The 27,404-nt window shown below is 45.6% G+C and overlaps 1 long non-coding RNA gene across 1 annotated transcript; it reads right to left on the bottom strand.

The window, feature by feature from the left end:
* Window positions 1-803: 803 nt before the first annotated feature.
* LOC145659232 (uncharacterized) lies at window positions 804-10,433 on the bottom strand. Its single transcript, XR_014125199.1, has 3 exons — window positions 10,277-10,433; window positions 1,946-2,099; window positions 804-1,194 (listed from the first exon to the last, which is right to left on the bottom strand). It is a non-coding gene; the product is annotated as an uncharacterized LOC145659232 (long non-coding RNA).
* Window positions 10,434-27,404: the final 16,971 nt, after the last annotated feature.

Genomic DNA, 27,404 nt, shown 5'->3' with positions numbered 1-27,404 from the left:
GGTGCAAATGTTATTTAATCACAGCTCCAGGGGCCTGTATCAAGAGGATATTTTTTTTTGGATGACAAGCACAAAAGAAAAAAAGAAACTAGACTAATTTGAGCAATGAGAGAAAGATGATGGCTCCCCTTTGAATTTCAGATTTTGTCCTGTCTCTTTTAAAACCCTGCATGGCGATCATTAGAGACTGTAAACTCATTCCCAAATCTGCATTGGATTAGATGAGGTTTGTTTAGATTTGTTTATAACATTTCCCAAAATCCTCCTGCCTGTAGAAAAGCTGCCTGAACCAGGTGAGTGATTTGGTGTTGCTCTCAGAGTAAAACTACTTCCATTTAAAGCTCTCTACCTCGAACCTCTCAAACATTCAATAAAACATATCGGATGATCAACATCTTTTCCTCCTCTCACATTAATACACCACTATCACTTTGTTTCCTTTCCTCTGCAGTTCAGACCCCTTAATGACACTTCCTAATGACTGAATTCTGAAATGCGTACATCTTGTTAAAATCTTAACCTAAGAATACAGTTCTGCTGCTTTATGGCTAGACCTATTGTATGTTCCAACAATGAGATTATTTGTTCTCGAATCCAATTGACTGGCCATTTCAAATGTATTTTCCTTCCAAATGCTTCCATAAGTCTCTCTCCATCCATGCCCTCTGGTCATCCTTCCCATGAGCTGATGTTTCCGCATTAAACACACAAACCCAATGTGTCCTCCACAGTAATAATCTCTTATGCTCTGTCCAAATAAGGACACCAGTGCAATATGGGCCAACTCTTTAAGGGATTTCATTAATTGATTAAATATTCATAAATCAATACAGCTTTGGGAAAAGTGGCAAAGTGACTCATGTTTACTTTTTCACAGGCAAGCAGGGGGAGAGGGAGAAAAACAAAGGGAAAGATAAAAGAAGAGAACGAGACAGAGGGGCCGAGAGACAGAGAGAAGCTGATGGAAAAGTACAATAACAGGGAAAAAGTTCCGTGTTGTTTTCCCTGCCTAACTGTTTCCCTGGACAAATTAATTGTGCAGAAAATGTCTCATTGGTCTGGTGCATATCCTAAAGAGGAGTGGGTTTGGTGAGCCAGGCCTTAGCCTTGAGCTTTCTCAGAGTCCGGCTCTTCCTCCACCACGGCGAGTCGATATTTGATCATCTCGGCTCTGGCCCGGTCTCCTGCACTGACCTACAAAAGAGATACATTTGTGACATCCGTCTCCTTAAGGTCCACTTTTTATTTGCCACACTGCAGAGTCAATTTTCGCTCCCTGTCACGGGGAAATAAATAATTTCCTGGTCATGGCTGGGGGTGATGGCAGCAGGGTAAGGTGGCTTGGCAGCTCCTGGCGTGGAGGCAGGTGAGACAGAGGAAGGGAGAAAGAGTGTGTGTGTGTGTGTGTGTGTGTGTGTGTGTGTGTGTATGGGGGGAGGGGGAGCCGGACTGCTCCGATGGGTTGATATTCAGGTCTTGGAACGAATGCTAATTTAATCAATGTGCTGTAAATCCGACTGGCTGCTGACTCATGTGAGTCTGCTCCTCCAGAGGCCTCCAAGAAAAGCCCTGCCATTGCAGTTTGCTCCCCTGATGCATTTTAAAATGCTCTCTCACACACATGCTCACACACGAACACACACTTGCAAACAGTGGAGATCTGGACACATGGACGCATACTAACATCTTGCAGCTGCAGCTGTGTGTGTGTGTGCGTGTGTGTTGAGAGAGAAGTGCTGATACGGCAGCTTGGGGAGTACTGGGCGCGAGTGGTTCCAGATTCCCCTTCCTCTCCTCGAGTCCGAATGTCTGCCAACCCGCAAGTCCTGGCCATCAATCTCATCACCAAGTGTCTCTCTCTCTCTCTTACTGCCACCCTCTCTCACTCTCCCCACACTCACTCATTCACACACACACACACACACACACACACACACACACTTACCAGGCTCAATGAGAGGGCATTGTGTCCGACGGGTCGTCTGGGCAATATAAACGTTATCATGGGTGTCATGACTACAGAAGCTGGTGAGGATTTGCACAGGGGCAGAGAAACAGAAGCTAAGGACGGGTAGAGACAGGGCAAGAGGAGCAGTTCTCTGAGGGAAGAAGACAAAATAGAAGAAAAAAAGATAAAGAGTGAGAGAGAGAAAAAAGATGTCAAAGTGAAAACATCTTTCCTAATCGGACCCAAACAAATTATAACCAATTAAAAACCAATATACATCATGGAACGAATCAACAAAACACACAACTTGCAGTGCATTTTGGGTCTAAATCAAAATTCGACACTGGCAACATATCTAATCGTAATCAAAGACCGAAAACTCAGGTAAGCAATGACAATATACAGACTCAGTGAGCACAGCCTGGTCACTGAAACTAGTAGGTGCACGCAGACCCAACTGCTTCCACTACCATCTGGGAGTGGTGGAGACAGAGCTGCGCTTCCTCACCGACTGTCTCAAATATGAATGAATTAGAAACCTGTTGTTTAAGAATATTTGCAGAATTTTCCCCGTGTTTCTACATTGCAGCAATAAAAAAACTGGCCTGTATCTTGGGAGAGAAGAGTGGGTTGATTATGCAAGCAGCAAGATTTATGCCATCTTGTCACAGCCTAAGGGACAACCAGTAATTCTTTCTTAGTTGGTCAATATTAAACAGGATGTTAATTATTTTGTAAATAATGTACTTTATTTTGTTCTATCCCATTTATTTCCCTTTTTGCTTATATTAATTTGCTTTGGCAACAACACAACAAATAACATTCATGCCAGAAAGCATTGTTGAATTGAACTCAATTGAGACAAAGGGAGAGAGAGAGAGAGAGAGAGAGAGAGGGGGAGAGATGGACTAAGAGAATAAAGAAAGATCAGGGATTGGGGTGCTGAGAAATAATCTTGAGGGACAGGTTTTATGGCTGGGTGAAAATTTATTTGGAATAAGTCCACTGTGGCCAGTGCATGGTGTGGCTAGGGGGGCTTTTAATTAATGAGTGCATGCTTGTCACAGGCTTTGGGAAGGCTTCTAAATCACTGAGGCAAAGGCAAGGAAATATGTGAATGCAGCCACAATGCAGACTATTTGAAAATACATTTCATGCATTTGTTTCCCCTCAACATATATAAATTAAGCTCTGCAGTATGAAAAAAATAAACTGTGTTGAAATACAAGAAGGCTTAAACGTAATCTTTCCTGCACCTCAGGAACCTCAGTGTGCCCATCACCTCTAAAGGTCGCGTGTGTGTTCAGGTCACAGAGAACCATGAAACAATCACTAATGACACAACAGACCTCTTGAGGATGGTGTCACTGTCGAGATGTGGGGGCGTCCAGTACATCCCACATTATATCAGATGCATCACCATGGGATCCCTACACCCCTATGCTGGTCCACACATCTTACTGGATGGGGTTGAGTCTTAGCTGTTAGGAAATGATGGCAACAGTCTACCCAACGAGCTTGAAGCATGGGCTACATATATAGCTTGTGTACATGGCTCGGCCAGCCATGCTGAACACAGCCCAGGGTGTGTATGAACCGAGCAACCGGTCCCCTTGTGTCAGGCCACGCATGGGACCATGACAGAGTGTGACAGTTGAAGAAAATGAAGATGAAAAGATGAAAAAAGGAGGAGGGATGAATGGGTGATTTTTTTTCTTTGTTTGCAATGTATAACATGGAGTTGCTTTAGATTGAAAAAAGGGTGATGTCATGTCTGGTGTTGTCTCAGCTGGCCAACTCTCTCCCAGGCCGTCTCCCCTAGCTTTCACCCACTCACCTCCCTCTCCCCTAGCTTTCACCCACTCACCTCCCTCTCCCCTAGCTTTCACCCACTCACCTCCCTCTCCCCTAGCTTTCACCCACTCACCTCCCTCTCCCCTAGCTTTCACCCACTCACCTCCCTCTCCCCTAGCTTTTACCCACTCACCTCCCTCTCCCCTAGCTTTCACCCACTCACCTCCCTCTCCCCTAGCTTTCACCCACTCACCTCCCTCTCCCCTAGCTTTCACCCACTCACCTCCCTCTCCCCTAGCTTTCACCCACTCACCTCCCTCTCCCCTAGCTTTCACCCACTCACCTCCCCTCTCCTCTAGCTTTCACCCACTCACCTCCCCTCTCCACTAGCTTTCACCCACTCACCTCCCCTCCCCTAGCTTTCACCCACTCACCTCCCTCTCCCCTAGCTTTCACCCACTCACCTCCCCTCCCCTAGCTTTCACCCACTCACCTCCCTCTCCCCTAGCTTTCACCCACTCACCTCCCCTCCTCTAGCTTTCACCCACTCACCTCCCTCTCCCCTAGCTTTTACCCACTCACCTCCCTCTCCCCTAGCTTTCACCCACTCACCTCCCTCTCCCCTATCTTTTACCCACTCACCTCCCTCTCCCCTAGCTTTCACCCACTCACCTCCCTCTCCCCTAGCTTTCACCCACTCACCTCCCTCTCCCCTAGCTTTCACCCACTCACCTCCCCTCCCCTAGCTTTCACCCACTCACCTCCCTCTCCCCTAGCTTTCACCCACTCACCTCCCCTCCTCTAGCTTTCACCCACTCACCTCCCTCTCCCCTAGCTTTTACCCACTCACCTCCCTCTCCCCTAGCTTTCACCCACTCACCTCCCTCTCCCCTAGCTTTCACCCACTCACCTCCCTCTCCCCTAGCTTTCACCCACTCACCTCCCTCTCCCCTAGCTTTCACCCACTCACCTCCCTCTCTAGATTTCACCCACTCACCTCCCTCTCCCCTAGCTTTCACCCACTCACCTCCCCTCTCCTCTAGCTTTCACCCACTCACTTCCCTCTCCCCTAGCTTTCACCCACTCACCTCCCCTCTCCTCTAGCTTTCACCCACTCACCTCCCCTCCACTAGCTTTCACCCACTCACCTCCCCTCCTCTAGCTTTCACCCACTCACCTCCCCTCTCCTCTAGCTTTCACCCACTCACCTCCCCTCTCCCTAGCTTTCACCCACTCACCTCCCCTCTCCTCTAGCTTTCACCCACTCACCTCCCCTCTCCACTAGCTTTCACCCACTCACCTCCCCTCCTCTAGCTTTCACCCACTCACCTCCCCTCTCCCCTAGCTTTCACCCACTCACCTCCCCTCTCCCCTAGCTTTCACCCACTCCCCTCCCCTCCCCTAGCTTTCAACCACTCACCTCCCTCTCCCCTAGCTTTCACCCACTCACCTCCCTCTCCCCTAGCTTTCACCCACTCACCTCCCCTCCTCTAGCTTTCACCCACTCACCTCCCCTCTCCTCTAGCTTTCACCCACTCACCTCCCCTCTCCCCTAGCTTTCACCCACTCACCTCCCTCTCCTCTAGATTTCACCCACTCACCTCCCTCCCCTAGCTTTCACCCACTCACCTCCCCTCTCCTCTAGCTTTCACCCACTCACCTCCCCTCTCCACTAGCTTTCACCCACTCACCTCCCCAATCCTCTAGCTTTCACCCACTCACCTCCCCTCTCCTCTAGCTTTCACCCACTCACCATCTTCTGTCCTTACTTTAACTCACTCATCCCCCTTTCTCTAAAATTACTCAGTGTGGAATGTATGAGGACATTGCTGAAGACCTCCAAGGCACCCAGCCAAAGCAAACTCTCAGTCAAGAGACCGCCCCTCTTAAACCATGCCATTAAAATGTTGCACTTAAATAATTGCATAGATCAGGCAGGATTTGACAAATGCTTCTAAGCTGCTGAAAGCCTGTCAGTGTATTACATACACATATGAACTTGCTCAGGACACCCATAACAAATTTACATAACATTTGTGTAACAAATATCAAAAACAATTTGCATGAAGAAGTAAGAAAAAAAGAAAATGTATGGGGTCAGAGAGGGCAGGTGTTGATATTGTTATGGTTATGCTACTCATGTTGCTTCTGGCTGGTCTATCCCTCACTGTGGACATGGACAGGATCAGGATCTGCGTCTCGCCACACACATTAACCTCCCTACAGCTCCACAAACTATTTTATTTCATGAAACACTTTTTTATCCTGTGATTTTATCCTTCTATCAAGGCAAAAGCTATACCCCTACCCCACCCAGCCTGGCCTCTACTGTCATGATTTAAAACATGTTTCTTTTTATTATTTCATCTATATTTCCATCTTTTCTCTTTCTCCACTTTGTCTAGCTCTCCCTCAGCTCCCTGTGTAAACATCTGTCACGCCCAGATTTCACTATGTTGGTCCATTTTTCGACATGTCCTCTGCTAACCCTCTTGGTTCTATCACTCTCTCACCAATCCCACAACTGTCCATCTCTTTCTCTCTCTCTCTCTCTCTCTCTCTCTCTCTCTCAAAAAAAACCCCCACATCTGTAGATGGATTCCATGTGAAAATTCAATCTACTGCGGCATCTGCAAGAGAAGATATTTGCCCAACGCAAAAGCTCTCAGATTCCATGGTCTGAGTCAGCTAATCTAAGCTTTTCCATGCAGTCCAGTCCAGGCATGTGAAGATCTGTCTCTGTCAGAAGAGATCATCCTCAACATGACAGGCGGTTGGATTTAAAATGAGTTTTTACTTATGCCACTTTTTGCGAAGACTGTACAATAGAGATATCATCTTAAAAGGGACTTCAAAGCATTTAAATGCCTCTTACACATGCAGGAACCAATGCAGAAACACTTCCATGGAATGAATCACTGTTAATGCCCATTTCTTATATAATAATTCATATTACACAAATGAAGATATACGATCAATTCAACTCCATTCAAATATTTCCTTTTACAGTGGCCTTTTATAAACCAGTTTTCCTCTTACATATATAATGGTTAAGGTTAGGGTTTAGATAGGTGAATGTAGTTCATGATTACATAAAGAGAATATGTCGAGTAACAGAGTAAAAATTCTATTTTTAACAAGCTTTTGAGCACTTTTGCTTATTCTATTTCTTTAAATGCTAATTCATTACACTTTAAAGGAAATTCTTACTAGTCTGGTTTTTGATACACTTTATAAAGTTAATTGGGAGAATGTTATTTTTGTGAAAAGAACACCGTTTAGGAATTGCATAATTTTTCAATGATATGTACAAAAATATTGCCATATAAAATAACGTTTGCAAGCTGTTAGTCCTGTTTCCTCAGTGAGTTAATTTCTTCTTAAATACGTTCACTAAGGCCAATGTACAATAAAATAAAATACCTTCTCTTAGGTTCACCACCCCATTTGCACGTGTGACGCCCCGGAAGCGTGCGCGCGTCTGCATAACACTTATCGACCAGCTCCATTCAAACATTTATCCGCCTGACGCTACTGCTTCTGACATGTGACCCAATAAGGTGCCGATTAATACGCCACCCCACCTCATGTCCTCTTGCATCCCTTTCACCTTGTTCTGGCCAGGCCTTTGTAATTGCCATGGCCAGCGGGGCGCCAGTGGTGTGCTGCAAGGCCTGCTGATGGGGGAGATGTTGTCTGTATTGTGTTAGTAGTGATTAACTGACAGGGGTGAAGGTATGAGCATACATGCCTTATAGTGGGAGTGGGTCTGAGGAAATGTGTGTTAGTGTGGAACGCAAGATGTAAGAGGATTATGGAGACAGGAGCTGAGGAGTAGTGTGTGTGTGTGTGTGTGTGTGTGTGTGTGTGTGTGTGTAATAAACAGTGTGTGACAGTGCATGAGTCAGAAGCATGTTATACAGTGTGAGCAGTACTACATCTTTCCCCCCTGCAGAAACCTATTTACATGCCATTGAGGAAGAGTGTGCAGTGTGTGCGCACATGCATGTGTCTGTGCGTTTTGGGAAGATGTTGGAAGCAAGGAATGCCACGTGTTCAAAGACGTGGCATGGATTTTTTTCAGACCCCATGGAATTGAGTGTGTCTAAAATAAATAAATAAATAAATAAAAAAATAAATAAATAAATAAATAGATAAAAAATAAATAATAAAAACTCCATGTCTGACTTGCACACGGCCCAACTCAAATGCAGGAATGGAAAGCAGGAAAACAAATCTCGAAACACAAATGCAAATCTGAAAATTCACAAGCAAATGTGAAAAACACAACAGCACAAAAGAATGCATGAATGCTAAACGCTGTGCAGGAAAACAAATTAACGAAGCCCAAAGAGAACACCAAAAGAAAACAAAAGGCAATCGGCAAACTGACAGCAGTGCCTCATTACAGGAGACACAGAACAACGCTTTCACCAGTAGGGCAGGCCTCCTTAACTAAGGCTCTACATGCACCGCTTTGGTCGGTCCTTCTTTCTGGATCTACTCCGGCCCGCCATGCTACGCGAGGGCTGTGAAACCCAAACGACTGACTGCTAGACCAGCTGCTCTGTGTGTTCAGAGTGCTGCTGCAGACGTTCACACACACTGGCTGTCACGGCGTACCAAAACTGGCTCTAGTCGCAGTGTTTCCTGTTCCCAAGACCTTCAGGGCTCAAACTCTGGCAAAAACACTACCCCCAAACCTGCCCTCCCCACTGGATCAGGACGCTTAGCCATACACATCAGCACCTTATGCCCGCTGCAGAACAACTACAACAGCCCTGTACCAGTCAGTCATCCACCCAGCTGTGCCGGCCATCTGTAACCACTATTATGGTGAAGTGCTCTAGAAGTGGTATTAGTGGTAGGGTAAATATTATTGCTAGTATGGGCCATTCAGAAGAATACCAGGATCCACTGCTGAGCCAGGGCAACCAAACAGATCAAGAGATTACACCAGACATTAGAAGTACTGTTGAAGGAAAGATATAACTCCTCTTTAATGCGAAGGAAGTGCAGAAGAAAAACACACACACAAAAAAATTGTAAAACAGAGTAAAACATTATGAGAACTATCGTGTGCCAGTATTTGTAAATAATGGTAATTATTAACAACTTTCAACTTGTATTTGTGAATACTGAGGAAATAAATATCCAACACAGGTTAGTAATCTCACGAGGTCATATCTCTGTGCCAAAACTTCGGCAAAATACAGATAATCTTCAATATGTTTAATCTCTCTGTAACAGAAATGTACTTATCCTCTATCTAAATTACAGGTATTTAAAATCACTACAAAATAGTTAATAAGTAATCTAAGGTAATAAGGGATCCCTAGTGGTTTGGCTAACTACAATTAGCGTTAGCTTATTTCTTACCGATGCGGGACTAAACAGCGAATATTTATCGATCGTGACAATGGAAAACCTTTGGTTTAAGATCCTGGTGAAGAGATATGATCAATAAAGATGCTATATACCGCTCTAATTCACTTTTATCATCTCGTTTTCTGTTTCATTGCAGGTTAGACGGGAGAGATTTAATTGCATCTGTTCTATCTGTAAAATGACATGCACTGTAATATTATTACTTTACGCGACTACATTGATGCGGTTCGTTGGCTGAGGAACCGTCTAGATCTTTCCATACTTAAAAGCCAGTAGAAAACTGTAAAATAGCTGGGATAACATTGAGAAAATGAACTCATTTTTTTTCTAATGATCTTGTCTGTCCTTACACACACATATATATAGTCCAGTTTTTCATATGTGTGTGTATATATATATATATATATATATATATATATATATATATATATATAGAGAGAGAGAGAGAGAGAGAGAGAGAGAGAGAGAGAGAGAGCTATTTTTGTGACTGCTTCACAATACAATTCATTTATATGATAATCTAATTAATAATCAACCATATTAGAATCTGTTATTTGCTTTCCATATCCTGGATTACATTGCCATGCACTCAACTGTACCAGCCAGACTTCCACCTACTTTTACCATCCACCCACTTGTACTGGCAACAGCCAATCATATGCTGTACCAGCCCTGTACCAGCAAGTCATCCACCCAGCTACACCCAGCACCCACCCCAATGTGCCAAGCTCCCAGAGCATCCACCTCCCCATACTGTTGCAGTGCCCCACCCAGATCCATCAACTTGTTGCTTGATTACAGCTGACGGAGGCTCTTATATACAAACGTTGAGCATAACAAGATCTCCATGCTCCTGTACTGACTGCACTTTGATATCAGAGTTCATGTAGCCTTTTGGTTATTGTGAACTAGCTTCATTACTTTTAACATCACTACAGGCTACAAAAGAGCTTGAGACCTTTGCTTTTTTATTCCAGGCCTTCCACTTAATAGGCTGCTGTGATAACAAAGTAAGAAGCCTTACCCTGTGAGCAATCACAGTAAAAATATTCTCAGTGTTTCGTTGTATACATCATGATTTGCCTCTGGGCTAGTTGCGCTAAAACTGACTGCTTCTTCCTCCTCTGGCAAGCTGATTTTATTCACCTGTAACTGGAGTGAAGGGGCGCTCCAGACCCGTGCGTAGCGTTCCTGTCCAATACCTCGTTTAAGCCACTCTGGAGTGCCTTGCTGCACTTAAACAGAAAAGCACAGTCATCTTATCTCTGCTACACCTGACACGGAGGAGGGAGGGCGGATAAACCTCGAGCGGCGTCATCTTAAGAAGAAGGATCGGCACTCTGCTGCTGTTCCTGTACGATGTGCGGAGCCGCCCCTCCCCCGGTAACCATGACTTCTAAAGACCTGCCTTTATACCCTGCAGAGGGAAGCGGCACCAAAGCAGGGCTGCAGTAAGCTGGGCGCTGAGTCGCAATGCCGGCCCGTCCATTCCGTTCCATTGATCACCTGTCCTGGGCAACTCCAACGGAGGTCAGGGAGTTCAGTGCACACAACTGGCACTGAGAAGGATAGCCTGATCTCACGGAGAAGCAGCACCCCCTAACAGCCCTCCTCTCCACAAAGACAATATACTTGAAGTCTATCACCAGCAACCTGCTTTCATAATATTCTAATCAAGGTCCCGAATGCATTGTAGATCTAATAGTGGTGAGCTTCCCAAATCCAATATAGGTCTTAGATTATGTCATTAAATTTGGATTAATTAAGTCATCAGCACTGAAACAGGTATCTAGGGTAGTCATGTACACATGGGTGCATATGTACACATGGTGAGTGAATTGTCTTGTCAGCTGTTGACAGAGAGGCTTGGAACTCTCAAGGAATACACACTAATCTCTTCTGGGCTGTAAGCATCACTCTTAGTTGAGTGTTGTCTCATAAGTAAAGGCGAACTCAGTGTTCATGGTTTGAACGTGTCGAGGGAGACTTATTGTGTTCACATGCGCACACGCATGTGCACATGCACATGCCCACGCGACGTGCCAAATTAGCTTTTCTCCGGATAACTCCTCAGAAAACCCCCCCCCCTTCCAAGCTCTCCCCCATCTCCTCGACCCCGGTCGAGCGTGTCCTGTGTGATTGGATACCCTTAATCGCGCCGGCTGCAAATTGCTTTTGGGAGGAGGGGAGAGCCCCTGCGTTCCGCCGCGGCCCCGCCAAGGGAGTCGCTGTGCGAGTGGCTTTTTGGGCTCGACGCGCGTCCGAGATCGAGGAGGGAAGCAGGAGCAGAATAGTTATCTCCGGCTGTGCAGCGAATGTGAAAACCTCTCACGTAGATGGCAGTGCAGCGTCTCTCTGAGTGCGCCGGCGGTCTTAAATTAGCCTCTGCGCATTTGCAAGTGTCACGCCAGCATCCGGCAATCTGAACTCACGCGACTGAGCTGAGGTGCGTCGTCGTGGCTTAAAAAGACGGAGGAGGTGCTTATCTCCTGTCCTCTCTCTTATTTCTACACCTAATGACTTCCTCTGTGTGTGGGGTCCCTTTATTAGCACCGTGTGGGAGACCCGGGTGCGTTTCAGTGGGTGCCAGAGGAAGAAGCTGAGGAGGGGGACCATTTTAGCTCGGTAACATGATTTCACGTAACACACCCGGGGTAGGAAGAAATGGTTTCCGTTTGGGAGCGGGCATGTAGAAAAGCGCTCTTGGCCCGCCTTAGGCTCTCGCTCTTAACATACCATTTATCATCCCCTTCCATCCAGTGAAACCATGCATCAAGCAATCAACAAATAAGGCGACACTGCACCACCACCAAGGGGAGAGATGAGAGGAGAGAGTAGGGTTAACCGAAAGGAAGATGGTAAAAGTGGGGCAAAAGAGAAAAAGAGGCCGAATAGCATAATACAGCATTTAAATACTTTGTTGTTTTACGTTCAGGGCCTGCTTCTAAGATCACAGCCAGAGAGGCTCATTCATAGAGCCCGGCGGGCGTTCAGTGGTCGTCTGGAAACCCCGACGTTTCGCAGGACAATTCTACTCTGCTGCGTCCCAGTGTTTCTCCAGTGATATGGACCATCAGAGCCTCTTACTTTCGCAATGCTGCTTGGAACATCTGGATCAAATGGAGGAAATTATGTTTCCGACTAAAGCTTTTAAACCAAGCTTTAAATTTACATTCTCTGTTCCATCTCTGCAACTGCCCAAAAGTGCACTTACCATGAGTGAAGCATAAGAGAAAAATCGTATTTTAAACTTTTCTGCTTATTCCTAAAGCAGACGTGAAACACGATACTTGTTGGTGTCACCCTTCAGGCCTCTTCTTCACTCCAAACACGCTCCAGTAAGTAAGATGAAGGGCCACACAGCCACCTCACCCTGCGCTCCAGTCAGTAAGATGGGCAAATTAGGCGGGGCGCCGTGGGAGTAAACTGTGCTGAGGTCAGTCCGGACTGGCGTTTAGGAGATGTAACATGGGAACTTGCTGATCCATGCAGAGCACAGTAGTAGCCGGCCCTGGGGCCCAACGTGATGCCCAAAGTCAAGTTGCAGGGAGCGCTTGGAGCTTTGCGCAGAGCACCACAGCAAGCATGGAGGAGACAGAGCAGCTTCGTGTATCCCCGCTGAACCTCCACGTCTATCCTCTTTTATCCTTCTTCATACTAGTGTCATAACCTCTTTGCATGCTTTTATACCTCTCCTGTTCCTTTTTATCTGCTTTTCCTTGCCTCTGTTTCATCCAACTTTCCTCAAGTCTTTTTTTTATCTATCTTCTATTATCGCTCTGTCTTTACCCCTGACTCCCTGCTTCTCTTCCCTTAGACCTCCATCAGCTCTCTCTCCTTAGTCTCGTATGTCTCCTCTCTCCTCCTGCTCTCCCGGCATCCGTTTTCTTCCCTCTCTTCTTTCATGCAGCAGTCGTCCTCTCCTCACATCGTCTTCTCCTACTTTCCTTACATCTCTCCTGTTTCATCCCCCCATGTCCTTCAGCCTGGTTCTCATTTCTCCCTTTAAGCTCGCCGTGCCTCTCCTCTAGCCTGGCTCTCATTTCTCCATCTTGGCTCACTCCAGCTCTCCTCCAGCCTGGCTCTCATTTCTCCATCTAGGCTCACTCCAGCTCTCCTCTAGCCTGGCTCTCATTTCTCCATCTTGGCTCACTCCAGCTCTCCTCTAGCCTGGTTCTCATTTCTCCATCTAGGCTCACCCCAGCTCTCCTCTAGCCCAGTTCTCATTTTTCCATCTAGGCTCACTCCAGCTCTCCTCTAGCCTGGCTCTCATTTCTCCATCTTGGCTCACTCCAGCTCTCCTCTAGCCTGGTTCTCATTTCTCCATCTAGGCTCACTCCAGCTCTCCTCTAGCCTGGTTCTCATTTCTCCATCTAGGCTCACTCCAGCTCTCCTCTAGCCTGGTTCCCGTGCTGCTTGCTCTGCCTCCCCTCTTCTCCCGCGTGGAGATGCGCCTGGGCAGTCTCTGCAACACAGGAAGAAGTGGAGCCATGATTAGATTACACAACAGTCACACAGCAAGGGATGGTGCAGCCACTGGAGGTGGGGTGGGGGGGTGGCGGCGCAGGGAAGTGTGTGTGTGTGTGTAAGTGTATATTTGTATATTCAACATTTTTCTTTAGATGTCACAAGCGAAGATACTGAATAATGTTCAGATGCAACATTCTGATCCCCCAGCAGTAAGTGTGCAAACAAATAAATACACACACACACACACATATGTATATATATATATATATATATATATATATATATAGAGAGAGAGAGAGAGAGAGAGAGAGAGAGATAGAGAGAGAGAGAGAGAGAGAGAGAGAGACACACACACACAGAGAAAGACACAGAAAGAAACATTGCTGATTCATAAACCTTTGCTCAAAAGTACACCTGTCCCCCAACAGACACAGTCTGCCTTGTAGTAAAGTCCTCTGCCTTGTCTAATGATGATCTCTGTGTGTTCAGGTCAGCGGATCCTGCACTGGCCACCTCACTGGCCTCGTGAGCTTTGTTGCGTTTCTGCTTCCAGCAGCGCCCGGCACTGAGCTCTGTCTGCTGCTCCACTCACCCTCCACCCTGCTTCCATATCTTTGCTAGCCTCCTAACTCCCTGACATTTCTCTCACTCTCTCTCTATCTCGCTCTCTTTCTCTTCCTACCTGTACAGCCAGGGAGTCTTAGATAGCTCTATCTCTTTTTACACCAACCTGTCAGCTCCCTCCGTTGCCAAGGCAACATGCTATTGTCATGGCAACCCCAGCGGGTTGGGGAGGAGGAGGAGGAGGAGGAGGAGGAGGAGGAGAGAGTGTGTGTGACTGAAGCTGAAGAGAAAGAAAAATTAGAAAAGCAGAGGGAAAGGAAGAGTGAACTAGTCGCCCATCTTTTCTCATTAAGCGATAAACAAGTCAGAGTGCTTCTAATCTTCGTTCCACCGCAAGTTTATCAGCTCTAAATATCAGGCCCCCTTCTTCTCAGAGTAAATAACATGGGCAAGTCCATTTGGTAGCATAATGACTGCCATTTATTAATAGTAATGCTGGTATTAAGTTGGCCTTGGTCATTACTTGCGTTCTCTGCTCACCGCTCCACCCTCTTCCTCTCCGGTGTGCTGTCAGACAGGGAAACTGAGGGAGAGAGGGTGACAGAGAGGGGAAAAACACTCATCACATTCGCTTAGGCTTCTTTTGTGTGCTCTTTTCTCTCTCTCTCTCTCTCTCTCTCCCGTTAAAGAGCGTGCTGAGAGCCCATAACAAGCGAGACGGGATGCAGGTCAGCAGCTCTCTTTAACCTCATTACCGGCCCGTGTGAACAGGAATACGGCCCCACCTGATTCAGTGTGCACAACGCCCCCCCCCCAGCAACTCCCCAGAGGGAGAGTCCACACATACACATGCTAATATATTTAATCTCTGTGTATTTTATGTTGTGTGTGTGGCGGTTGGTGCATGTGTCCATGTACACACACACAGAATAAAGTGTGAGCCAGGCATGGAAAATCAATGTCAGATCAATTTTCCTTATTCCCCACAGCAGAGGTAGCTTGCATGGCTCAGCGAACCCCTAGCCCCCTCTCCATCTCTCTCTCTCTCTCTCTCTCTCTCTCTCTCTCTCTCTCTCTCTCATAAGCACTCTATATCTCTCTCTGATGTAGGTACTGTAATTTGAAATAGTGCCCCGATAGAAATGCATTAAATAGACCTCCGAGCTGTGTGCTGAACGCATGGCCCCAGGACTAAAAACAGATAAGCTATTACAAAGACTGATGGCCACACTCGGCAAACAAGTCTATTCACTACCTGGCCTGCGTCTGGTGACGCAGAGCACACAAAGCCCATTTCCCACCTCCTCACAGTGTTCCCACAACTTGCCTATAAAGTCCCAGATCATCTCATTTTTATGTTTAAAATCCATTTGATTATTGACACTAGACTTTGTAAATCACTTTAAAACATGATCATCATCAACCAGGACGTGTCGTGGTATTTTGTATTCATACTTTGTTTTCTGGAAAGTCACCCATCCACACTTGCCAGTCAGATGTAGTTACTTACTCATATATGTACTTTATACTCATATGTATATACTTACTTATGTGTTATATATGTATATTTACACACACACTTGCACGTTGTTCTTCACACATACAAATGCCAGTCTGAATGCAGGAGAGATTGACCGGTGAGGCTCAGGTGTGCTTGTCTCTTAGTTTATCACCAACCTTTACAGAGTGTGGAAGTTCATGTCTTGGTGCAAATCTTCTTGCTCTCTAATGGCTGCCCATGAGTGCGCAAAGTTTAATTAAATCCACACGTCTAATGAGGTCAGGCTCCATTCTGCGACAACATGTTAACGAGGTCATCCTGAGGGACTGCGAGACGTGTCTGGCAGCTCGTTGTGGAGGCGCCGTGGAGGTGCGACGAGGTTTAGAAGGCACTCTCTCTGGGTTCTGATGGGTTATTATGATGTTATAGTCAGATGTGAACAGAGTAAGTGGTGTTGTCATGAGCACGGGTCAACCGTGTAGTCACTGAGTGTTACGCTGCATGGGAAAGCTTGACCAACACACCGGTCCGAGTTGAGATATGCTCTTTCGTGTGCGCACAGCTCAAACCACCACACTCTCTGCCTTTTGCGCGTGGTAATCCCGATTTGTCTGAATGTGACTCCCATGCAGATGGGCGCTTCCTCTTGTTGGGCAGGCGAGGCCGGGGGGGTGTCCCGGCCCAGCACGGCGTGCAGGTGTGCGGGAGAATGGCACGGTGGATCTGGAGGACGGAGGAGATGAAAGCCTCGGAGGTCAAGCGGACGTTCATGCTGGTGCTACACTGTGATGGCTTACAGTGAAAAAATGAGAGAGAGAGAGAGAGAGAGAGAGAGAGAAGTAGGCAGAGAGCTAGATGGAGGAAAGAAACCATGGAAGCAAGCGAGAGATCCCTGGCAGGGTTAATTTGGTAGGAGCTGCTGCTGCTGTGTTGGTTTCCTGTACACTGTGCTTTTTGAGGTGCCTGTCATAAAAGAGAGAAAAAAAACCCTCACCTTGCCAAATGGCTTTGGAGGAAAGTAATTATGTTCACATGCACACAATGTAATTCCAAAAATGTACTGGGACCATCCCGTACATCCTTTTACACACACACACACACACACACACACACACACACACACACACACACACACACACACACACACACACACACACACACTCTCACTCTCCATCAGACCACACTGTGCTTTAGGAAGCAGGCCCCAGCTCTGCTCCAGGTCCACCGCATTGTCTTTTCCACTTCCTCTCCTCTTCCGTTTCCCCCCGTTCTGCTCACCGCTGCTGAAGTGCCGAGAGGGCATGCCTGCCGCACCGACCCACCCGTTAATTAGAATAAATTAGGCACACTGATTCAATTAACCTTTTTGGAAATGGTTTGCTGCTGGTGTAGCGGGCAGGTTTTACATCCTGTTGACATCGGGCATGACAGCAGAGGACATCAGTCAGGTTTGGAGGGCCACGCACTCATAGTCCACACGTAGCTCTCTGATCCTCTAAAGGCCAAAATCCCACTCAGTGTCACTGTTGTTTAGGTTCCTCTTTACCACATAGAATTATGTTCTTCACATTAAATATGGCAAGATATAATCCAAGAGAAAATCTGTGTATAATTTATCATGCTATTAGAACAGATATTAGTATTAGTGGCTTGTACTATTAACATAAACAACCTCCAGATGTGGTTCCCACTGATTAGGAACCAGTAGCTACCAGTGACGAAGCATCTAAACCATGCCACATTTTGCTTTCAAACAGCTTTCAAAACAGATGAGACCTTGGGCTCCCTTATTTTATCATATGAATAAATGAGGCTCATTCCATCACCAGGACCCCCCCCCATACTTCTGCAGCTAAAATATTTGCTCTTTTGCTGTGACTGATGGCTGTGAGACCCCCTCATCCAGGGCAGGGCTATGCACCTCCCCACCACCACTACCATGCTTGTCCACGCATCATCCATTCAAACAGCATCAACTGCACATTACGTGAACACCCATGATGCATCTTTAGTCAATCTCTTATAAATTTGTCACATGCACCCGTCACGCCGTAACCCGCCCCACACTTGCTTGGCTGCAGGCGAATGATCAAGATGAATGACTTTATGTTCTGGGATGGGCCGGGGGTGGGGTGGGCTGTGATTTTTGGGTGCTCTGTTTCAGTCTGGCTCGAGGTGTCTTGGGTTTGGATAAGACCTAAAATTTCAGTACGTCTGGCACAGGGGGTCTCATCCACGGGCTCTGGGCCAGAAGAGAGAGCATCTAATGGGCCTTATTGATCACCAAACACAGCCAAGTGACGGATGGCTAAATAACCCCGTCACCCCCACCCACATCGCTCCCCACCCTCCCACCGGCCCTTCCTCCAGATGCAGCAGACCGAGGCATAATTGGCAAACTGTGTTCCAGTATGCATATATCACACCAATAATACAACTCTGCTTAGGCAGGCCCATATTTAACAGCAGACACCCATCCCCAGCTCAGCCTACTAAGGCTTTCGGACATAGAACCACAGATTTATATGAGGTAGGGAAAGAGAGAGAGAGAGAGAGAGAGAGAGAGAGAGGGAGAGAGAGCGAGAGGGAGAGAGAGAGAGAGAGCGAGGGAGAGAGAGAGAGAGAGAGAGAGAGAGAGAGAGAGAGAGTTCAGTTTTCTTTGTGATAAACTTGCTGTTCTACGTGGAGCGGAAGCTGAGACAGTCACCACAGCACCACAGCTCTGCATAATTTAAGAAAGGATATTTAAGAAATGGCTTCCTTTCTATGATACACTTTTATATAGACACACTATGTTGGTATGTTTTTCTGTTGGCTTATTCATTTATGTATATTTTGTTAAATGTTATTTTTTTGTTCTTTTTACTTATCAATTTGCTTTTGTAGTGCTTTGGCGAAATTGTATATCAGTCATACCAATAAAGCATTATAAATGAAATGAAAAATGAATGAAATGACACAGGGAGAGAAAGAGAGAAAGAGAGAGAGAGGGAGAAGGAGAGGGAGACAGAGATTGATAGACAGAAAACATATGCAGGCATCAACAAGTTCAGTACTTGATGCAATTTGTGGGTACTGTTGCTGAATGAGCAAGGGGGAGGTGGTTTCATCATCAAACACCCTCCACAGTCATCTCTAGGTCACCTGATGTTGTCCGGGCAGGTGTTGGCATGGCGACAGAGATACACACCGGCGTCATACTACATGCCCGGCCGCTGCTGCTGACAATAGCTTTGTGACATTCTAATCTTTACTCACCTACTGCTGTGCATATAATGACAAGGGAAAGATACGCATGTGGCGAAAGAGAGAGGGAGCATGAGGAAGGCAGAGAGTGAGAGGAGGAGAGAGAGTCGCATTGTAATTGAGATGATGTCTGGATCAACAGTCTGCAAAAGCCATTATGTTTGTTTTTGTGGAATCAGGCTTAATGTTATCAGATGAGGGAAGAGTGCCAGTTATAAATGTACCCCTCTTCCTCTCTCTCTCTCTCTCTGTCTCCCTCTTCTCTGAGCTCTCATTCCCTCTGTTTCCTTTGGCTACGGATGCCTTTAATTTAGGAATCAAATTAGCAGAGCGGCATGCACACAAACACCTACACACACGTTCATTTGTGTCCACTCTATCCATCCTTTTGTCACTGTCTGCACATCTGCTTGTCCCTCATCCTACCTCGTCATTTCTCCCACTCTCTGCCCCTACTGTGCAACTTAACGGACGGAGCCTCACCGTATCCTTCCATGACATGCATAGCCTCTACACCCTCTATGCATGCATGAGCCTTGCACCGTGCATGACTCTCATTACTTCTCCTTGCATGCACACATCCCCTACACCCTCCACACACACACAACCACCTACGCCCTCCACACACACACAACCACCTACGCCCTCCACACACACATAACCCCCTACAACCTCAACACACACATAATCTCCAACACCCTCCACACACACATAACCGCCTACACCCTCCACACACACATATCTCCTCCACTCTCCACACACACAAAACACCGCCCACCCCCCACGTGTGTGCAACTGCCTACAACATGCATGCATAAACCCAAATGCACTCTATGACACAAGTGACCCCATGCGCACTCCGTGACATGGTGTAACCCCCTACGTCCTGCACACACGCCGACCCCGCCGCGCGTGACACCACATAACGTAATATTTATGGAGGACGGATGGCAGATCTCTCGCTTTATCCTCGTCCGCCCCCGAGCTTGCTGGACATTAACTTGCTCAGGTTTCATGTTAATGAGGGATCCTGTTTCCGCTTAATAGCCGCGTGTGCTCGAAGCCGGTGCCAAAAATCAATTTCCAGTCCTTTTCCACAGAGCATGTTTGCAGCAGGCTCTCTGGGAGGAGCGGACACCGTGGTGTCAGAGGAAAAAAATCCATTACAGAGAGAGTGAGAGCCAAAGATGGAGATACGAGTGGAGAAAGAAACGAGAGAAACGGAGCCAAGGATGAAGAGAAAAAGGCAAAGCTTCAGGAGGCATTTATCATGGAGAAAGAGAAAAAGACACTACTGAGTAGACCGCAGACAGAGAGCAGTGGGGGAGCCTAAAGAAACGAAAAAGTAAGAAAAGGATAGAAAAAGGGTGTGAATTCAGGACATTAATCAGCCAACTTGTTACAGTGAAACGTGTAAGGCGACACAGAAATTAGTGTGTGCGCGTGTGTTGGGGGGATCAATAAAAGCAGCGGTGCACGGCCCAGATAGCGTTTGGAGCAGAAGCAGGAATGGAGGAAATGGACTGATGAGGGGTTGAAGAGGCAAAATCCCCCAGAGTGTCTTGTGGTCAAGGGACGGAGAGCTCAGAGCAGTGGGGGAGAGAAAGAGAGACATGCATGTAATGACACAAAATAGGCTCGTGACGCTTAACGGCGGAAAACATCGGCAACGCAGCCACACGGCAGTGTCCATTAAATATTTATCTGCTCCTCACGCGATGCCGGGAAGCTGCGTCATCGTGTCGAACGAGCCGATCATTACTGTGGCTGCAGCCAGAGAGAGAGAGAGAGAGAGAGAGAGAGAGAGAGAGAGAGAGAGAGAGAGAGGGAGGTGTGGAGTAAAAGACCTTTGGTAGGGAAATAACTGAAACGATGTTGGATGAGAAATGAAGACAAAGTATGAGGCAGGGCTAACATTCTTGGTGACTGAGTCTTATACTCAGCTTTTAGCAGTCAGTGATGTTTCGATACAGTCGAAATGACAGTACAAAAAAGTCATTGACTGTTCAAAGAGAATAACGAGGTCGAATATATCTCAGTCAAAGGTCGGATAGAGCAACATCGACTAGTGTGATTCACTTTCTGTCAGTTCTAGCCTATAATTCATTTACACTTACCAAATCATATTGTTAATACTGCTATTAGAAGTATTATTAGCCTAACAATATCACTGACAAGCTGAAACCTCTAGGCTACTTATAACACAACATTTGGCCCACTAAATGAATGACATTTACAGCTAACATTAGTAAATGAGGTAGCAAAGTGTACAAGCAACATCCTTGTTATTGTAATAGCAAAACCATTGCTCAACCAGACGATGCATTACCATTTGTCAGAATTATTTTGTAGATTCCTGTGACATTAATTCCTATTGGTCCCTCATGTAACATATAAATTGCAAATGTTACCCTTCACCGGCTAATATGACACAGTGTACGAATATCGGTCCGGGTTTCGGCTTGATGGTGATATTGCTAGTCATACTTCTAATAGCGGTATGAACAGTATGATTTGGTAGATCTAAATGAATTATAGGTTATCACCTTTTCAATTGAAGTTACTTTTAATCATTCAATTTAAACGTGCCAAGGTCCATTACTGTTAAAATGTATAAGCTCTGAATTGCTTTATTATGTTAAGGCCAAATTCAAGACCAACGGCACAGGACGTGTATAATTTCTTGTGTCATCATACCTTACCGTGGCGTTCGGGAGACCGGGTCGTCCTGACAGAATGGCGTAGCGCCTCACGGGCGGGAACAGGCGCTCACGTCAACGGCCATTACCGACGCCCGCGCCGGGGCCTCTCCCGGTTAGCAGCACTCGGCGGCGCAAGCTGCACGCGCGCGCGCGGGTTCGAGGCGACGCTCGAGAGGGTCTGCCGTGAACGGGCGCTTCGACATCGGCTGCGTTTCCGAGGCTTGGTGACGTGCTGGCGTTTATCCTGTTTTATACACCTAACAGGCATAAACACGTCTTTGCCCGAGAAATGATGTGAAGTCCAAATGAATTTCATACTGTAGTTTTGTGGATATAATTAATGTTATTCCTGAACAGCTGGTTTATTTAATAAGTTTGTGAGCATGAAATTATTATGACATTTATAGTCGTCACGTGTTTGATCACAAAATATACAATGCAGCAGCGTATCTACTACACATTAAGAACTTGATGCAACTCGTCCTGTCATCTGGCATGACATGTCCAGTCAGAGAGAAGCAGAACGCCAGTCGGATTATCTTATTCCTCACCTAATTAGCTCAACCATTTAATGGCGTGAAATCATTTTCTGCACGGTTATTTCCTCTCTCTTATCTGCCTGTTGGCCTGCACAAATCCTCCCTGAAAAAAAAAAACCCAAAAACTGGCACGGCTTCTGGAAGCACGGCTTCTAATGAAATGTCAGCTCTCCTGCATTGCCCTTTTGTTTCTCCGCTAACCTCAATCTAACGACCTGCGCCTCTACCCTCCTGCTCCCGTCTCACCCAACTCCGTCCTCATTTAGGAGAACGCGGGGGAAAGGCCATGCCGCTCCTCTCCTCCCGATCGCGGAGTTGAGGGGCCTCCGACGGCTCTTTCCAGCGGTATCTTGCTGGCGCCTCGCCGCTCGGGGCGCATCAGGGCTTGCGGAAAGCCCAGCTCATATGGAAGCTGAACGAGTCCGGTTTGATTGCGAACATCGGCTGCCCATAGTGAGCTTTACAACCGCGTTATTGCTGGAGTGATGCATTACAATGTGAGTGCTAATGGCCTGACTGGTCCCCTCTTCTAATTATCCCTTTATCATAACCATATGAGGCGTTATTGAACTCTGGATTAAAAAAAGAAACTGTTCTAACCTTGCTGTAGTGCCACGTAATTGTATAGCTCCCTATGCAGAGTCGTATGTAGTAATTTCACAGCGGATCATATAAGATTCATGGATAAACGTGAGCCGCGCTGTCGCTCCGTGGCTTCCGTTACTGCTCTCCACCCACACCTTAATGAGCACATTAGCATGATTTCCACCAAAGACCCATTTCCCCACGACGAGCCTGCTTACGGGAACAGGCCTCTTGTTCCATTACAGAAACATTAAAAATACACTTGGATATTCATGCCTCAAGATTCGTCCCTTAGAAACAGATCTCTCTACATGAAAAATCCAGAAAAAAATAATCTGGTTTCATAAGTTTCCCTGAAGGCCTATTATAGCATGCTCAGTGCATGCAGTCTACAGCACTGGAAGACCCCATTAGGTAGATAGGTAGCAATCGATACACCTGAGTTAATTTAAATTATTGTGACTTAATTCTACATGTATTTCGCTAGAAATAAACCAAAAAAAATTAAAGGGTCGTTCGAGGAAGGACTGTGCTTTGAATCCCGGCGAGCATCCTACAGACTCAAAAGAATAAATCTAAATAAACATGATCAGACATTTGATCTTAGAGGTGCAGTAAAAGAAGACAATGCTTTCTGTGACTGACTTAATCTTTAATATACGGCGGGCAACTGAAAGGGGGCTAAATTTCAGCTGAGCACGTAAACCCTGCCAATCAGGCGCACATACTAGGATGCGGATCACGCAACGTTCAGTTTCTCCCGCAGTGGCTGAGGTTTTAAGGAGAGCGCGATCATCTCATTCCGGAGGGAAAGAGTAAGTCCCCTCCCCTCGTGCAGACAGCACGCTCGCCCTGATTCATGGCCATCTGTATCTGCTCCGCAGTGAGAACACAAGGCTGCATAGAAATAAATCCATTAGAACCCTGATGTCTGAGGACTTCCCTATATTAAAGGATCACTTTTTAGCATCTTTCCAATGCTGCTTGTTTGATATTTCATGAGTGCTGTAGTATGTTGCGCTATATAATGCAGAGCATTGCAATAAGCAGCGTGGTCTCCAATAAAACCTCCATGTAGAGCAGTTCCCATCGTGTTCCTCTGGGGCGTGATCTTCTGGGTTCAGGCAGAACCCTTTCATAAACACGCTCCAAAGAGCCGTCCAGGAACGCTTCCATCTGGCACTGAGCCAGGCGAGGGAATGTTTGTGTCGTATCGCCTTTTCATGTCAAGCTGCAGACATGCCTTGTTTCAGAAGACGAGCATGATGCATACCAGGGCCTGCAGGCGTTGGACATTCAGTTTTGTTTCTTTGATGTGTCCTGATGGGATTCGGAAACTGCTGTGTTGTGCGCATGGTGATGAGGTTAGTGTGCTCACAGCTTGCAGGTTTCTTTAAGTGCCTGTGTTGCAGTGTCTCTTCATACTGTGAGGGAACCTTGGGTCTTTTAAAATGATCAATTCAGCTAAGTTTGGTTTAGTGCCTGTCACTCTTATAAAGGGCCTATATTCTAGTGGTACATCTGGTTTATGATCACTTATAAGTCACCGTAGACACTTATAGGGAGTATTATGAGTCATTGAAGGTGCATAAGTTTTTATAAGGGATATTTTGGTCTGTTCTCTGGACACTGACTAAACCTAGCTCTAGATTAAAAACATCTTCAGTATTAAATCTCTATTGACAGTGTAATGTGATCCAAGACTAGTGTGTCAGTGTGTGTGCATGTGTGCATGTGTGTGCGTGTGTTTGAAGTTACACATGCAGCATGTGGGAGAAATGAAGGAGACTGAAAATTCCAAAGGAAAGGTGTTGCCTGAAAGAAAGTCTGGCAGAAATGCAACAGACGCAACACTTTTACTGATTCTAGGAGAACATTAGTCAAGCTGGGGCTCGAACCCGCAGCAGTATCTCCAGGGGCATGAGGTGGCTGCATCTGTGGCCCTGCCAGGTGTGTATGCGAGACAGTGAAGTGGGTCGTGTGAAGCGGGCCGTGTGAAGAGGGCCATGTGCTGACCTTGGCAAGCTCACCTCCGCATGTCTGTTATTCTGTCCACACCTGCCTTCTTCCTCTTTTCGAAATGCCATTGTCTTACAAGGCTCTGTTGATTGAAAGACTTTTTTTTTTTTTTTGTGGTTTGATTATCTCAAAGCCCAATTCATGGGTGTATTATTCTGCTTTGGAAGACCTTGACAGTACTGGAGAGGTGTCGATCTGCCCTGGGTTTCATACGGGTTTGAATAGAGACACAAATGTATACAATGCAGAACAACCTTGGAAGACACATGAAGCACGCTATGTCTTGTTGATAAAGACATTCAGAGGCTTAGTTTTTGTACCTTTTGCGTTTCATATTGACGTACTGAACTGCACTAAAGCAGCACATCTTGGTTAAAAGCGAGAGAGAGAGAAAGAGAGAGAGAGAGAGAGAGAGAGAGAGAGAGAGACACTAAATGTAAGAATTTAAGAAAAAATCATTATTTCAAAATATATAAAACACATTGTGCTTTCCAACAGAGCCATCAAATGGTCATTCAGCTAAATACACCTGCGTTATGTAAAACACCATATCCTACACAGTTGTGGGTATCGTGATACATGTTCAATAGTTATACATTTTGCCTCACATTAATTTTATACCAATCAACCGACTATCATAGAATTGATTATAAAATACTAACCCAGCAGAACTTCCCCACAATATGAAAAATGCCACCAGCCATCACGGCTGTCCCACACAATCTCACATAAGGGAACAATGCCATCTGCTGTTGAATTTGCTTTACCCCAACAGTGAAGTGTGTACACCCATACAGATAATTCATGCATATACTTAGGTGCATAATTGTGTGTGTGTGTGTGTATTTTCATATATACAACATTTTTCTTTAGACGTAACTAGCGAAGATACTGAATAATGTCCAGATGCAAAATTGATGCAACATTCTGAGCCCCCAGCAGTAAGTGTAAACACACATACACACACATGCAAACAAATACATACACACACATGTGTGTGTTGCTTGTAAGCTTCTAATTCACGAAACATTTAAACACTGCACATCTGATCAAACGGAAAGAAAAACAAATAATGTGATACAGTTTACAAATAGATATGCTTATGCTCCTGCACAAGCTGAATTGCCTCACAAGGTGCAGGATCAGGTGAAGAAGTATCGTGGGTAGCTGTGCTGTCTTCCTTAATTCAGCCTCTACTGCCCTCTAGCGCTCATAAGCCTTCAGTGCCATTTCAGTCACGTCATTCTGACGCCTTTGCCACTGGACTTCAGTGCTATTCTGATTGGGCTCATCTTTGTAATAAGTAATTTTAATTGTTTGAATCATTTGGAAAACTGTATTGGAAAATTAGTCTGACATAAAAGACTACTTGCTGTCGTAGGTATTCCTTGTGATTATCCAAGTTTGTTATGAGGTTCTTAACGTGGCTCTAAGTCTCCATGGAGAATGCCAGCTCCCTGCCCTGCCTGGGGTCATTGGTGTTTGATTACTTCCACATCTTTATCCAGTCTGAGCTTCATTACTTCTTTCCAAGCTCTCTATAGAAACTATGTTCAGCAAAGTTCTGATTCAATTAGCAATTACCGATGTATTAGATTCCATTACACTGGACCACTGACTGTGACTCTGTTAGTGGAGGAAAGTCTCCTGTGTTATCACACAAAAAGGCCCTCATTGTTCTTTTGACTGTCCACTAAATACACTGTGCTGATTTAGTAGCAGTTTCTTTGCATGATTTCCCAAGTTCACAATAAAAGTAAAATTGTTTTTTTTTAATGGTGTTAACTAATTCATAGCTCTGATAATGAATTACTGACTTCACTACAATTAAGAATATCTCTGCATCTCTTGCTACAGTACACTTCATTACTCCTTGATTACTTTTATTATTCTAATTATTTACCCAATATTTGCATTATGTTAAAGATGCAGGATTGGATTCTGGCAATAAATGCTCAGATGTGTTAATGATTATATTATAATACAGAATATTATAATACAGTCACTTTGCCCTGGATGGTTGTTTGTCTATTTATTTTGCTCATAATATCTTTTTTTTTTCTATGATGGTATTCTTGTAATGATTAAGTCAGTCTGTACAGTAGTGGTGCCAACGGTAGCGGCTTACAAATGTATAGCAACCTACAAGACACTTCGTGATTCTCAGTAGTGTGATAGTGATGTCGAGCCAAGACAGTTAAATGAAAGATTATTCAAGACGAGGCATCACTTATGAAAATCATAGCGGGCACCTAGATACATCTATAGGGAGGGGGATATATAGGGATACAGAGAGTATGTAAAAAAAGCTCATCACTGAGTGTATATCTATCGCTCTTTGTGTATATGTATCCCTCTGAGTGTATATCTCTCCCTCTGACTGTATATCTATCCCTCTGACTGTATATCTCTCCCTCTTAGTGTATATCTCTCCCTCTGACTGTATATTTATCCCTCTTAGTGTATATCTATCCCTCTGACTTTATATCTCTCCCTCTGACTGTATATCTATCCCTCTGACTGTATATCTCTCCCTCTGACTGTATATCTATCCCTCTTAGTGTATATCTATCCCTCTTAGTGTATATCTATCCTTCTGACTGCCACTGAACTTTGTTAGGTCTCTTGATTCTCAGAGAAGCTTCTGA

The sequence above is a fragment of the Electrophorus electricus genome, chromosome 9 (genome assembly GCF_041902795.1).
Source record: "Electrophorus electricus isolate QZ-2024a chromosome 9, ASM4190279v1, whole genome shotgun sequence".
Taxonomy (NCBI): domain Eukaryota; kingdom Metazoa; phylum Chordata; class Actinopteri; order Gymnotiformes; family Gymnotidae; genus Electrophorus; species Electrophorus electricus.
Note: the sequence above shows the minus strand (reverse complement) of the source record. Positions and strands in the feature narration are given on the sequence as shown.